This window comes from Globicephala melas, chromosome 10 (genome assembly GCF_963455315.2).
Source record: "Globicephala melas chromosome 10, mGloMel1.2, whole genome shotgun sequence".
NCBI lineage: Eukaryota > Metazoa > Chordata > Mammalia > Artiodactyla > Delphinidae > Globicephala > Globicephala melas.
Window position 1 is genome coordinate 92499735 of NC_083323.1, and position 16951 is coordinate 92516685.

Consider the following 16951-nt stretch of genomic DNA (forward strand, 5'->3'; position numbering starts at 1 on the left):
GTCCTTGGGCCAAGTAAGTCCACGATGAAGTGTCACGGCAAGATGAAATGGGAAAAATAAGGGCAATGCAATATGCTTGTGTAGGTGGAGACGTATACTATGTAGATTACATAAATTTATCCATGTCTGCATAACTTTTCCAATTGCCTTTCTTGGGAAAAACTCTCCTTTCTTCTGAGACTATTATCTTCCAATTTTGAGAGTACTTTTTACACTCCAAGCAGCAACGCCAAGATTCTGGAACAACTATTGCAGTTGGCAAACCTTGTTTAATCATTTAACCAACATTCATTAAACATCTACTGTCTGCCGAGTTCTGGGGATGTCCCGGAAAACAAGCTCTCACAGAGCTCACCCAGCGGAAAAGGAGGGTGCTGGTGATGTCATAAGGAGCAGAAGGAATACTGTGAAGGAGAACACAGGGTGTTACAGGAGCACATGCCGGGCAAACTGGCCTCACTGGAGCTCTGGGAAAGCTTCGTTGAGAAAATGGCGTTTAGGCTGAGCCCTGCAGGATGAGTAGGAATTAGCTGGGTGAAGTGACCCTGAGTGGCAGCAAAGGATGAGGTATTTCTGAGGAACAGGGGAAAGTGAGTGAGGCTCACGTGCTAGGTGACTGGCTATGTCACAGGAGCACTTTACTGGTTTACATGTAGATAGTCTACGGCTAAGAAAGGAAAGTTCCCCTGCACAGGGTAAGCCAGAATCAGACCCATGCACCATGTCGCCAGAAGATGCTCCCAACTGCTTGCAGCAAAGTCAAGTTATAAATGTGGGACTGCACGCTCTCACGCACTGTTTGATAGATAAGTGTCCAATGAATAAGATGCTGTAACTAGTTGGCAAGGCTGGGCAAACAGGTCATTCTTCTGACCGCTCTGTGCCTTGTTTTTCCTTGTGTGTAAAATAAGAGGGTTAGACCGTACAAACTACTATATATAAAATAGATAAGCAACAAGGACATACTGTTGAGCACAGGGAATTATACCCATTATCTTGTAATAACCTGAAATGGAGTATAATCTGCAAAAATACTGAATCACTATGCTGTACAGCTGAAACTAACACAATATTGTAAATCAACTATACTTCAATAAATAAAGTAATTAATTGAATTAAATAAGAGGGTTGGATTAAATAAGCTCTAGGGTCTGCCCTGGGCAAACATTCCATAATGAGAAATGCAGAATAGCATTTGAAAATTGAGGTCAGGGTGGTAGGTGTTGCATGTGTGTTATCAACAGTCCTCATCACAGCCCCATGAAATAGGTGTTGTTACTACCATTCTACAGATGAGAAACTGTGAGACAGAGAGCAAAAGTTCCAAGGTCATGCTCGAGTACACAGCAGATCCAGGATTCAAACCCAGTTCTCTTTGATTCCCAAATCCATGCTCTCTCCATCAAACCGAGCACACTACCATCAAGTTTTACGATGCTCTATGATTTAGCGGTTGCTGCATCAGTATTCTTCAGCCTGGCATTCAGAGTCTCTTCTGTGCCACTCTTCCCCTTGGCTCTAATCAGACTGGCCTCCGGGCTGGCCCAGTATCGCCATCACCCGGCAGCACTCTGCTCATGCTGTCCATCTTCGATCTCCCCATCACCTTCTCCCTCTCCCACTGGAATGAAATCAAGTGAGCAACTGGACGATGACCCAGAAACAAAACACACTGGACATGGTCGTACAAGCACATGGGAGGAGATGTTACAGGAGAGGATATCTGAAGCCCAACTAGGCCTTCAGAGTAGCCTTAGTAGAAGGAATGACAGCACTAAAGCTCTTGGTAGGCAGGTCACTGTCGGGAGTTCCTGCAACTGTGACAGCTGCACCAAGTACAGTGGGGTAGAAGACACGCAGATCCAGGCATGACGCTGACCCGGAGTGGCCCGGAAAATGGCAGGGGAATCCAAGACAGGCACTTCAGCCATGAGAAAAACAAGGCAAGAAACACCACGAGAATGGAGCCCAAGGTTGGGACTTGGCTCCAAAGGGCATAAAAGGAGCCCAATCATTGACGAGTGATGCCTCGTATGAGCCAGACCAGCAACAAAACTTCCCAAATTGGATGAGGGCTGGTCCCAGGTGTTGGAGCAAATGTGAGTCTGATATCTTGGACAGGGAACCAGTGAGACCATTTCAAGGATCTTGGCTGCCTTGGTTCTAATCCTATCCCTGAAGCTGACTAGCTGGGTAATCTTGAGACAGTTCTCCTTGGGTCTCTCATAAGTTTGCATGTCTTATGAGAGAGGCACTGACTACTCTTTGTTCCAGATTTATCTTTTCAAAGACATTGGTATAATAAACAACCTTGGAAGACAGAGTCTCCCTTCGGAACAAAAATCAAGGCTTTTACCCCCCATTATAAAAGATTTGGGTTCCCTAAGCTCAAGATTCCTCTTCTGTGATGAAACCCACTTCGTGTGCAGGTGTCATCTGGTCCGCTTAGCATATTTTTCAACAAATTCTATTCCTTCCTTCCACCACCCATCTCAGAGAGGTGGTATAGGGAGCATAAAAAGAACTCACTGTAAATGGTAATGTGCTCCATTATTATAATTATTATTAATAATACAAATTCCACAATTTTTTCAAGTCCCAGCTCATGTCTGGATCTCCATGATGACCTTCCCCAGCACTCCGGGACAGAGGCTAGTCACACAATCTATACATATTGTCAAACATTTTTATGCTTACTTCTTGAGTGTTATTTTTAACTCCTGGACTTTACTATTAGTGTTTGAGGGCAGGGACAACATCTCCCACCTCTTTTAGATCAGGCATCTACACTTAGCTTTATGGTAAAGGTGCCCAGTAAACACTTGTAAATCGATAAGTCTCATATGTCACCATTCTACATACCTATTACCAGAAGAAGCATAAGGAAAGTCAATAGGAAGGAATGTTAATTTGTTTTTCATTAGTTTTACTGTCTCTGTGATACAAGTTTTGTAGCCTGGAGAGAGGGCAGGCTGTTAAAAACTGTCTGTGGGATGACAAGCCCATTGAACTTATCTGAAAGGCTGATTTAGCTGTTCATGTGTTCATAGGATATTTACATCAAGGAGATTATTAAGCACAGACTTAAGTATTTATATATGCAAAGCAGAATACAATAATTCATATAAGTTCTTTCCAACAACTCATCATGTGGAACAGACCACCTGCCCACCCCCAGGAAACCGTCAGGGTCAAACTTCAGAAGCCACATCTTCACACTGTTCCTGGGATCTCTGAGCCACAGGGTGTGTCACCTATTCAAAAAAGATGTTAATGGAATTAAGTTCTGAGCTATTATGGTCAGCAAGCAATAACTCTTATGAGCAAAAGCAAAACTAAGGCAATAAGAACCAAAATTAAGCAGATACAACAAATAGTTATCATGCTATTGACATCATTATACATGTTCAGGGTATCCAGTGAGTTTCTTTTCTCCGAGATACTTGTCCTGCAAGATGGGTAGAGGTACCTTGGTCACGGCCTGATCATCTAACAGCCATGCATCTCAGACACATGATTTATGAAGTGCTGAGAATGTTCTCTCAATGAGTTATGCTAAGATGTTAAGTTGTTTCTTCAGGGTCACCAGTACAAATCCAAAATGCTACTGCCATTGGGTATGACAGTCCACAAAGTAATATGAGCCTATCATTTCACAAACCTGCAGAGGAAGATTTGCACTCCCCAAAAGTGCCCAAATGTGGAAGTCTATCAGTGTTAGAATCTGACATCGTGTCAGCAATTTCATCTCCTGTGAGCAGAGAGAACTGAGAAGGTTCTACAAAGAGAATCTTCCTGTCCCCTTATCTCCTGTGTTCTGGTCTGAAGTGTAGACCATCCGCCATGTTCCCTAACATGGATTTTTCAAAAACACCAGGATTCTCAGGGAATGTTACAACCTGTGAAATCATGTATGTAACGTGTCTGATTCATTATAAGGACTCACCGAATGTTAATTCACTGCTCTCTGTCCTTCTCCCTAAAGAAACCAGAAATTAGGAATAAGAATGTGCTACCAAACCCAAGAGAGCAGCGACAGAGACTACAGATCACTTCGTCAAACGTTTCCTCCATCCCACCAGCCACGCGTGGGACAGAGGGCAAGAGGAAACCCAGGCACGTCTGTTGCCACTGGAGATGGGAACACACATCTTTGCAAGTCTGTGCTGTGAAGAGATTCTCCCAGATTAATAGATCCTAATCTTCCCAAGAGGTTCAGGTTATCCCTAGGCAGATGACACACCCTATTGAGAGGGTTCATGTGACCATCAGGAAATGGAATTTTAGCATCTCTTTCTTTCACCAGAGCATGAGGGATTTGCAATGTGATTGAATGCGGCCTTTGACCATTCACGGTTGTGCGTGTGACAACCTCTAAACCACCCACTATGTATGCTGTAGGGAAGCAAAATTTGCCACCCCAAAATATGCCTTTTTGGCCTGAGGATTAATTTAGGCTGATTATTTTTAAGAAACAGAAGACTCAGGAACTCTGACCTTCCCCATAATTTCCTAAAAGAATTTAGATAAGAAGACCTGTTCCTGGAATACAGCTGTCACTAGAGGGATCTGCAGAGAGTAAGGGCTGAGTGTAGTGAGGAAGCTCAGCAGGGCCTGGGGATCAGAGTCCACTCTGTATCCCACTGTCTCTGGATGGCCCAGCAAACATTCATTTACCAAACATTCGCTTTACTAACTCCATGTGAATTGCTTGCCTCCCCTTCCAAATCCCAAACCCCTATCCCCAACATTTTCTTTCGTCTTTAGCTGAAGGTAGTATCGAAGGGGAGGGCTTTGGCCAACACTGTGGTGAGTTACCCCATTTTCCTGGGTCTCTTCCATGTATACTTGTTACTAAACTTTTGTTTGATTTTTCTCCTGCTAATCTGTTCCATGTCAATTTCATTCTTAGAGCAGCCAGAAGAACCTAGAAGGGTGGAGGAAAACTTCCTCCCCAACAATGCAGTCATGCCCATGCAGGCGGCCAGGCCGACCATGCTGCCCAGAGCTGGGACCAGAACAGACCTCCAGCACCTCCTTGATTAAGGAACTTTGCAGAGTTAATTAAAAATCAGAAACAATGGGACTGATTTCACAAACCAATATATCGTTGTTGTTTTTGCTTATGCCTAAGAGGTGAAATTCTAACCATGGGCAAGTCAAAACACTCTCTACATAAATTAAGTACAATTATGTCTGACTGCAGATACAGAAATATCAAGTATAAATAGCTGGGAGATCTTAAGATGAAAGGTCCAATTCTCTTTGCTGTTTGTGATGTGATTTTGCAGGAATCCCATGTTACTGCCCTTTTCCTCTTTTGGCCTGTACCTTCCTCTTCTCCCATCTGAGGAAATGGAGCTGGAAGGAGTGCTCAGAGCCTTTGTCCCTGGTTTGCCAGAAGGGAAGGAAAAAAAAAGAATGGAAAGGAGACTCTGGGTTGAGCTTTGAAATTTAAAGGTTACTTAGAATAAGCCCTTAAAGCCCAAACTTCAGATAACGAGCAATTACTACAGATAACGAGCTGTATCAGAATGACTTCTTGTACCTGCCATACAAATGTCCAGAGTTTTAATGATTGTTTTGGCTTCATTTACTCAAGGGCCTTGGAATTCTTTAACATGAAAGGCCCCAGGAGACAGAAAGGGATTAATGACAGGCTTTCCATGTTATTATCCTCCCACAGAGACACCTGCAATCTGGAAGGCAAACGTGAGTCTCCAGCCTGAAGCACTCAGGTGAGTTGTAGTTTTTGCTGCTTCAGAAAAGTTCTCCGGGAGTGACCAACAGCACCAAGAAAAAAGGGCAGCAGAGAGAGTAACAGCACTTATAACGCTAATAGCATGGGGGAGACTTACCTGTCACCAGGGGCTCTCCTCAGCACCTTTAATTCCATCCTGACAACAGCAACATGATTTTACATTTTCCAGATGAGGAAACTGAGGCACAGAGATTAAGTAACTCGCTCGAGTTTAGACATCTTATAAGTGGTACAAGACAGGATTTGAATCTAAGTCTGAGTCTGGAAAGTAAGCCTCGACAGAAAGTCAGCCAAAACGATTTAATCCTGTGCATTTCGTAAAAGGCTTGACCAGCTCAGGTGACCTTTGGCCCCTGTTCCTCCTTCTGCAGCTGTGGTCTCATCACTGATGCCTGCCCACCGTTGCCCACCATGTCCAAGAAAGTATGTGGAAAGAAGCTCAGGAAAATAAGAGGGTATCTGCTGAGCATCTGTTCCTCGGGTCTGTCTAAGAAGCTGCTGTGTCAGGCCGGGTTGAGAGATCTAATAGCTACAGGCAGAAGGAGAACTGCTTTTGGCTCCGGGCAGACACTTTCAAATACAGACGAAGTGGAGCTCTTTCAGAAGAGCAGCCCGGAGGGCAAAAGACCCAGCGACTACACCAAATAAGGAATTGCTGAAGGAACTAGAGAGATTTAGCCTGAGGAAGAAAAGACTCAGTAGCCGGGAGAACTATCTTCAAACATCAATCTGTTCTTGTGGGAAGAAGGATGCGGTCCTGCCTGATGGCTCAATGGAGAGAATCTATACAAAGGCAAAGAAGCTGATTGCAGCCAATGCTCGGAGCTGTCCAGAGACTACTGCACTGCTGAAACCGAGCAGGACCCTGTGGGGCCCTCCTGGGTACAAAAGACTTTCCATGTCTCAGTTTCTTGTTTGTAGGGGAAAGACCAGCCTCCTACCTTCTCTGCATTCCAAAGGGCAAATTCAAGCAGTTACTAATTATGGAAGTAAGGGAGGATGGAAACAAAGTCAAGAAACAATAGTGCAACATGGGGCAGGATCCAGGCCCTCCTCAAGGGATAGACATAAAAATATCTTTGAGTCCTTCTGCAGGAACTAAGGATCCCGCCCAGGAGGAGGATAGTAACTTCGGGCTGAGCACAAGTGCAAGATCCCTAGAGTACCACCCTGTTACCTCACCACCAACCAATCAGAAGAAAGTCACACACCCTGCAGCCCTCACTCCAAATGTTGCCTATAAAAACTCTGCTCCAAAAACCATTGCAGAGTTCAGGTTTTTTTGAGCACCAGCTGTCCATTCTCCTTGCTTGGCCCTGCAGTAAAACTTTCTCTGCTCCAAACTCTGACATTTTGTTTTGCTTGGCCTCACCATGCGTCAACACACAAACTTGCATTCAACAACACTGCCTAGTCTTAGTAAAGGTACTTAAGTACAAACTAGAAGACCACTGGCATCCTCGTTAGTAATGCATCCTTTCACTCTCAAATGAGTCCTGGTTTGGATCTAATTGTTAATAGAAGGGGGATCCCTTCCAGGGCCCAAGAGTGGGGTCTTGTCTAACACTCGGAAGTGAATTATCTGAGGAGACACGTGTACTGACAAAGCAAAAGACTTTATTGGGAAGGGGCGCCCAGGCAGAGAGCAGTGGGGTAAGAGAACCCAGGAGAACTGCTCTGCCACGTGGCTCACAGTCTCAGGCTTTATGGTAATGCGGTTAGTCTTCCTGGTTGTCTCTGGCCAATCATCTTGCCCATGCCCATATTTGGTCCAATTCAAGACCCTTCCTTGAATTGTGGTGCACACATCCCTCAGTCAAGATGGTTTCCAGCGCAAGGGTTTCTGGAAGGTTGGCAGGACATATTATGGGCTGGCGTCTCCTCCCTCCTTTTGGCCCCTCCCGAATTCTCCTGGCTAGTTTCCCAGCAGCAGCATCATGTTCCTTATCGGGACCTCCTGTTGTGAGACAGCTCACACAAGCAGTTATTATCGCGCCTGGCCAAGGCAGGCAGTTTCAGTCAATGGTTCCCTAACAAAATTACTGGTCACCAGAAGGAGGGAACAGAGCCCTTTGGCTCCCAGATAACTTGGGCAGGTTCCAAAACATTTCCAAGCTGTAATTTTTAAATTTGCATATACAAAATTTTTTGAGATAATAATCCTATGAATGATTTGTAACTACAGGGATTATACTTCGTACCTACTTTTCCAACATTTTCATTGTGGGAATTGAGCCTATTCCTTCACAGGCTTGCTCCACTTTCCTCTTTTTGTGAGTCCGCTGCCAGCAGAGAAAACAGTCCTGGAATGTTGTGCTGAATGGAAACGGCAGGAAAGCACTGTTTGACTTGGAATTCCGTAACGTGTGGCAGACAGGGTAGAGGACAGACTGGGCTCTCTGAACAGGGTGTTCTTTGGGGTCTAGGGAACTTGGTGAAAGAATCTGAGTTCAAAACAAACGGGAGGGAAGAGCAGAAGGGATGAGCAGGGACCAGCCTGGTGTCCCGATGTGCCTGGCGGAAAACAACGTTTGGGATACAGTTGCCTTTGCCACACGGCAGCACTGCTTTGTTTTCCTGTGTGCCTTTTTTTTTCTTAAGAAAATACATCACAAGCCTAGGGACTAAAATAGTAATATTTAATTATAGTGTATAGGGAGGGAGGAATTAAGAGGAAAAACAAGCAAAAAAGACAGACTTATAAGAGACCTCAGTGAAAGAACATCACGTAGGAAGATGAAGTAAATAGATTTGCGTACAGTCTGGGTGCCAGGTCAGTGCTGCCTCAGTCAGGGGGCTAGAGCAGAAGCTCGCTCAAGTTTCCTTCTAGTTTATGATACTTTGTTTATTGCAAAGAGGAATTTCAGCTCCATGCAGTGTGAGAGAGCAGGGAGCATGCAGCTGGAGCCACCTTGCCCCTTAAATCCCCTCATCTCTTTGAGCCCCCAGGTCCACGTGTGTCCACATGAAACTCTTAAGACAGCGGTTTCCAAGGCCTCTACTGACTCTGAAGTTCAGTGATTCTGTGATTAAATTGTAAAGGAAGTTATAATTGCCCTGGAAATGTCTTTCTCCGGGTAAAGTGAGAAGTGGAGGGAGTAGCAGGAAGGGAATTTGTCCATGAGCGTCTTGCAGTATTTGTAAAAAGGAAAAGAGCCGATGAGAAATGTAAGCAGGGAAGCCTCTAGACTTTTCCAGAGGATCAATTACCTCTGTCTACTCAGGTCTGATGATTACCAATGCGAGGGGCAAAAGCAATCTCAGATATACCCCTCTCTTCTGGAAATTTCCTCAAAACATGAGGTGATGGGTAGTAATGGTCACAACCGATAATGTCCCTTCTCCTGAGGGACCTGGGGAGACATAATTGACCTATGACGCATCAGCCAACGATTTTGTCATTGGCCAGGTCAAGTGTCATACTCCACGGATGAGGCGTACAAGTGGGTCACTCAACCCCAAGAGTTAAAGCAAAGACTCTGGAAGGAGAAGTCTGGACAAATGTGGAAATACTTATAGAAGACTCTGGAAGCACCAGGAAGCCGGAACAGTGGGGGAATGGTTACCCTCCCACAAAGAAATTCTGTTCTGGGGTCCTCGACTGCACACCAAATACAGCCAGTTGCTGTCTAAATGTCTGCTCGTGGCCGCAGGCAACTCTGGGCAGAACAGCGACTGGTCAGTGCTGACAAATGAGTGCTGGAGCTGGGGGAACGGATTCATGCACACCTCCTGCTTCTGGAGAGCCAGGTTTGGGCCCTGGTGGCTTTGGAGAAATTGACAGCACAGTCTGTGAGCTGGAGGATGAGGGCCACTAAGGGGGCGCAGCCCCTGAAGTGCTCTGGACAGCAGCCTCTCCTGGAAGCCAGTGGAGTGAGTACTCAGTGCTTCAGATGTAGCTGACTGTCATCTCTGGGCAAGAAGCCACCAAAAGGTGCCCGTGGGGGGGGTGACATCATAATAGTACCCGTGTGTACCCAATCCCGTGTATCGGTGTGCATAGCTTTTACGTATGCTTTCTCATCGGTGCTTAGGACAACCCCATGAAGCAAATAGAACTGATATTATCACCCATTTTACTTTCTTTTATATTTTTTAAAATTAATTTTTATTGGAGTATAGTGGCTTTACAATGTTGTGCCAGTTTCTGCTGTACAGCAAAGTGAATCAGCTATATGTGTACATATATCCCCTCTTTTTTTGGATTTCCTTTCCATTTAGGTCACCACAGAGCACTGAGTAGAGTTCCCTGTGCTATACAGTAACTTCTCAACCCCTGTTTTCAAAATAAGAAAATTGAGGCTCAAAGTGACCTAATGACACACTCCAGCTCCCACAGCTAGGAAGTATCAGAGCCTAGACCTTGGCGTCTAAATTAATGTAAGCCACTACTTCAAAAGAGAAAGCAAGGAGTCATAACCAGCCCTCTGGGCTTTGCTTCAGAATTTACTTTCGTTCATACCGCTGTGGATGTAAGCCCCAGGGAGAAAAGCATGTGCGCTCTCCTGAATAAGAGGCTCCCAGTCCTGGCAAATCATTAGCATCTCCCCTGCTCCATGTCCCCTACGCGCAATGCCCCAGAATCACACTGGGTGGAAATGTGAACCATTCCTGCCATGCCCCAACACCGATTAGTACTTAATGTATGGAACACCCACGCCATCCTCACCAGGGCCCACCCGGCTCAATGGCCACGGAGAAAATGCTGTCTTTATTCTCAAGGAATTTACAGTCTTAGGAAGTAGAAGATGCATATCGAGTTACACATGGAGCAAAAGGCTTCACAAAATGCCAGGATTAGTAGAAATACCTGAAGTCGAAATATAGGTGGACAATGTCTCAACTGGGGAAACATCATTAGGGCTTGGTCGTACTTCTATGTCTAAAGCTAATTGCCCGAACAAGCATATTTGCCTTTGCTCACTGTCATTAATAAATAAAAATGCATTTGCATATTTCACAGGCATGCTTAGATTTTGCGAGCCTTGTACCAACTACTACTGCTACTATCAGTAAGACGATGCACAGTTCCTTTTAACCTTTTAAATCCTTTGTATGTCAATTATGACTCAATATAATCAGAGCTTCTATGAATGAGATGTTTACTCTATGCCTGGCACTATTAAATACTTTGTACTTGTTATCTCGTTTAATTTCCTCTAAGACCCTATGAAGTAGCTAGCTGCTACTATCTCCACAGTTCAGACTCAGAAACTAGACTGGATTTTGAACTTTGAACCAGACTAGCTCAAAGCTCTCTAAGTGGAAAAAGTAGATTAGAACCAAGATGTGTCTAAATCCAAAACTCTTAAGAAGTTCACATTTCCTCATTTTAGCTTTACGACATCCTCATGAAATAAGTAGGAAAGATTTTATTAACCCCATTTTAGAGATGAGGAAACAGATTTCTTCAAAGTTTCAATGACTTAACCTAAGAGTTTTGGCACTAACCCTTCAATTCCATTCTACCTACCATCCATCCCGTCATCTTTATATAGTGCCAGCAACTACTTACATCAAGAGGGAAAGCCAGAATATTATAATTGGCTTGGAGACTGAAGCAACAGCTGCATTTTTTAACCAAACTGTTCTTTGCCACATGGGTAATATCACCTCCAAATGTTCAAATTCTACCCGTTACCCAGTAGAGAATGCAGATGGTTTAGAATCTTCACAGCCAAGATAGAAATGACCTACATTCAAGAAAACTCCTGTCCTGGACTCTCTCAAAGTCACATGATACCAGAGACAGTTGGAAACCTAAGCAGACTTAGTTATGTTGGAATCACTGATGACTCCACCAACTCCAAATTCCACCGGAATTCCTGTCCGCGAGCCCCGTCAATTCTGTTTGCCTCCATGGAGATTCACCTTCTCTGAACTTCTGCCATATTTGCTAATCACCCCAGTAAGTTGGGCAAAATGTGTGTCCAGCTGTGCTTGCATAGAACTCCCCTTAGATCTGCCATCCTACCATAACTTATCAGAAAGTCATGAATCATCATCTGTAAAGTCACATCCTCAAGGTCATCCTCATCAGTAAAATAATATCAATAAACCTACCTGGTTGCATTATGGGCATTAAATGAGACAATGAACCAAATTAATGATGAGGAGTTTAAGTGCATTAAATTTTATTAAGGGGAGTATGACTAATAAGTACATGCAATTGGATTTCTTTTTAAATTCTGAATTAGATCCTTTCTCAGTCAAATAATGATTTAAGAAAGAAAAAGACAAGAGGTAGGATTATTCATATAGTCAATTTGGATCACCTTGTGCCTGTGATATCTGGATGGATCAGAGAGAGATGGCAAGGTTGGGAACACCTACCTTCCCGTATTAGAGGAAGGAAAGGCTTGCACGATGAGGTTGTATTTCGCAGACCTTTGCTCCTTTACTCTCAGTATCCCTACATATTCTATTTTTCTATGTTGTAAATTAAAAGCAATAAGGCTCAGGGAGGACACACCTTCCTGAAAGAATATGTAATGGGCTGGAGGGTGAGGACAGAAGTTGAAGAAAGTTCAGTTTCTACCACTGTGTTAGTTTCCTAAGACTCCTCTAACAAATTAACACAAAACTTGAGAGCTTAAAACAGCAGAAATTTACTTTCCCAGATTTCTGGAGGCCACGAGTCTGAAGGTTGTTTCACTAGGCCAACATCAGGATGTCAGGGGCCCACGCTCCTTTCGGAGCCTCAGGGGAGAATCCTCCCCTGCCTCTTCCAACTCCTGGTGTGACTGCCAGCATTCCTTGGCTTGTGGGACATCACTCCAGTCTCTGAATCCATGGTCACGTTGTCTCCTCTTCTCTTTGTGTCTAATCTCCCTCTACTCCCTCTTATAAGGATACATGTGATTGCATTTAGGGCCCCCCTGATGATCCAAGGTCATCTCCCTATCTCAAGGTCCTTAACTTCATCACACCTGAAAAGTCCTTTTTTAGCATATTAGGTAACATTCACAGGTTCCAGAGATTAGGATATCTAATATCCTCTTTTGCGGGGAGGAGTGCATTTTGAGGCTATCACAACCACTTTATCTGCTCAACACTGCCCCCAGCACTGTTTACACCACTTTCGCCAGATCTTGGAGCTGCTGCTGACTAGAGTACTTTCCTTGATCTGAAGAGGTTTTTCTCCAGACCACCACACAAAAGTCTCAGATACTACGACAAGCTGGGTTCATTCAATCCATTTCAAGTCTGCAAATGATAACTGAGCAAGTACACTGTGGGTATTTCAGAGATGAGTAAGGTTTGTTCTTTGCCCCTAGGAATGAACCAGATGAACTAGAAGAAACTGCGGTTCCACTTTCCTTTATGAACAATAACACAATTAACGCGAGATGGATAAGAACGAAGACCAGGAGCCACACGGGGACAAAAGTCCTGGTCCCGAAAGGATTTAATGCCAGCTCTGGATGTGTTCACAACTATTCTGTAAGCATAGCTGAGAACTGTTTAGGAGTCTCTAGACACTTTTAGTATTTTTTGGAGGGGTGAGGGCAGGGGACAGAAGTAATTTAAAATTCATGGGAAAATTGCAGTACAAATAATACAAAGAACTGTTATCCTTCCCCCAATTTATCCATTGTTACAACTTTACCTCATTTGCTGTATCATTTGTGCCCTCTCCCATTCTCTCTCTCACAGATAGATAAATTTTTCTGAACCTTCTGATAATAAATTGCTCACATCAGAGCCCGTTGCTCCTAAACACTTTATTGTTTATTTAGTAAGAATAGGGATATTTTCTCACACAATCATAATGCAATTATCAACTTTAGTAAACAGCACTAATACAATACTTTTATTTAGTCAGTTGGTATAAATTGATTCAATAAAATCCTTTATCTTTAGTTTTTTTCCTCCCTCAATACAGAATCCAGCCTAGGATCAGGTATTTCATTTAGTTGTCATGTGTCTTTTTTTTTTTTTTAAACATCTTTATTAGAGTATAACTGCTTTACAATGGTGTGTTAGTTTCTGCTTTATGACAAAGTGAATCAGCTATACATATACATATATCCCCGTATCTCCTCCCTCTTGCATCTCCCTTCCACCCTCCCTATCCCACCCCTCCAGGCGGTCACAAAGCACCGAGCTGATCTCCCTGTGCTATGCGGCTGCTTCCCACTAGCTATCTATTTTACATTTGGTAGTGTATATATGTCCATGCCACTCTCTCACTTCGTCCCAGTTTACCCTTCCCCCTCCCAGTGTCCTCAAGTCCATTCTCTACGTCTGCGTCTTTATTCCTGTCCTGCCCCTAGGTTCTTCATGACCCTTTTCTTTTTCTTAGATTCCATATATATGTGTCAGCATATGGTATTTGTCTTTCTCTTTCTGACTTACTTCACTCTCTATGACAGACTCTAGGTCCATCCACTTCACTACAAATAATTCGATTTCATTTCTTTTTATGGCTGAGTAATGTTCCACTGTATATCTGTGCCACATCTTCTTTATCTATTCATCTGTCGATAGACACTTAGGCTGCTTCCATGTCCTGGCTATTGTAAATAGAGCTGCAATGTCATGTGTCTTTAATTCCTTTAATCTGAAATATTTCCCTAGCTTTTCTTTGATTTTTGTGACATTGACATTTTTTAGGAACACAGTCCAACTTTTTAAAATAGAATGTTATATATTTATTTGTTTATCTATCTGCCTACATATTTATTAGTAGGGACTTATTAATTCCTACTTTTTTCAATGGTTTATTATTCAATGCTATACTTAATTATTTTGGTGCTCAAACTGTACCAGATTTAACCAGTAGAAATCCCTTCAAGGTAGTTCCTGTGTCCTTGTGCATGCCCCTCATCATTTTTTTTTCATGCATTTCTTTACTTTCTGGCCAAATGTTCCAAGCTCATCATGTACCTACCTTGTCCTAGGTCCGGAACTGGCCATTTCTTTGAGGAGCTCTTGGAATTAGAGGCCAAGATTTGAGTTGTAGGTGCTCATTGCTACTGGGGTGTCTCTGCTTCTAGGCCCTTTCAGTAGACAAAGCTAGAAAAAATATACATGTATTTATATATATACATACAAACATAATACCATATACATATTATGTACACATGCACAATACATATACATGTATACATATTTATGTGCACATGTGTATATGTATACATACATATGCATGTGTGTGTGTGTATGTATACATGAAATCATGAGTTCACATTGATGCCTCTAGTTCCGATCCAGCCCCACAGGGTTCCTTCTTGCCTTCCCCATTCCACATTTTGATATCCATTTCCCATATGGGACTTCTCACTCCCAATAGCATTAACACATTTCTTCATTTGCCCAATGCCACAGTACATTTAAAATAGTTTCCAAATTTCTTGACACCTCTTACCATGAGATGAATAAGATTATATACGAAGAAGAGTTCAGGAGTTGATTACAATTCTCCTCCACTCAACCTCAGCCCAGACAGAAGATAAATAGTCAAACAATGTGTTCATGAGTTACTTAGATTTGTTCTTTCTTTTGTGTGGTTGAAATACAATTGGATTCGTTCTTTTCAGTTTGTTTTGTTTTAGGCTTTTCTTTCCCTTCCCATCTTGTTTTAATTTTATTTTTGAATATGCGGAAGATTAACACGCTTCCAAAAGTCAAACTATACAAAAAGTATTATTCACGTAGAAGTGTCACTCCCTCCTGAATCACTTCCATCCCCTCCCTCTGGTAAGTAATCAAGTTTATTGCTTTCTGATTTATCTTTCCTGTGTTTCTTTTGGTAACAATAAGATATATGTATGTTTCATTTCCGTTCCCTTTTTACACAAAAGATGGCATACTATATATCCTCTTCTGTACTTTCCATTTTTTCAGCTAGTATTTCCTGGAAATCATTTGATACTAGTTCAGAGAAAACTCCCTTACTTTGTTTTTTGGGTTTTCTTCATACAGCTGCACAGTACTCCACTGCATGTATATACCATATTTTATTCAACCCATCTCCTATGCTTGGAGATATAGGTAGTTTCCAATATTTTACAATGACAAAAAAGGCTGCAGTGAATAACTTTGTGCATATATATTTTCATACCGTGGGAGGTGCACCTTCAGGGTAAATTCCTAGAAGTTGGATTTCTGTGGTCAAGGGATAAAGCACATGCAATTTTGTTAAATACTGTCAAATTCTCCTCCACAGGGGTGGTACCATCTTGGATTCCTGCCAGCCATGAATGAAAGGACCTGTTTCTTCACAGCCTCATCAACAGAGTATATTGTCAAGCTTTATAGTTTTGCCAATCTGACAGAGAAGAAATGATTTCTTTATAGTTTTAATTTGCATGGCTCTTAAATGAAGTTGAACATCTTTTCATGTGTTTAGAACCATTTATATTTCTCTTTTTGTGAACCATTTCTGAATTTTGCGCTTTTCTATAGGAATTTTGGCCCTTTTCCCCCCTTAATTTTTAAAATTACTCTCTATATTAGGGATATTAGTCTTTTATCTGTCATACGTGTTACAAATATTTTCTCCCAGTTTGTTTCGTTTGTTTGGTTTTTTAGTGTAGTCAAACTTATCAATCTTTTCTTATCTAGCATCTGGATTTTCAGATCATTAGGAAGCCTTTATTTACACCCAAGTTGTGGAGGAATTTACCCATGCTTTCTTCTGGTACTTGTATAATTTCAGTTTTGCATTCAGATCTCTAGTTCATTTCGAGTTTATTCTTATATAGGGTACAAAAATGAATCCAATTTATATTTTTCTAAATGGCTATCAGTTTGTGCCAACACCATTTGTTAAAAGATCATCTTTGCCCCAGTGATTATAGATATCACCCTTGTCAGATACTGGATGTCTACTTGTAGCTGTGTTTATTTCTGGACTTTCTCTTCTATTCCACTGGTCTGTTTGTCTAGCCACGCACCGGTAAATACCATATTGTTTTAGTTACAGAGGCTTAGCATCCTTTAATATGTTAGGGCTAATGCACCCTCAGAGCTCCTTCTTTCCAGTGTTTTCCTAGCTAGTCTTGGGCATTTGTTTTTTCACAGGAACTTTAATATCAATCTCTCTCTTTTTAAATGCTCATTGGTATTCATATTAGGGTTCCATTACATTTATAAATTAACTTAGGGAGAACTGACATCTTGATCAAATTGAGACATCCTGAGAATGAGGCATGTTATTCCTTTTGTTCAAGTTATTGGTACTTT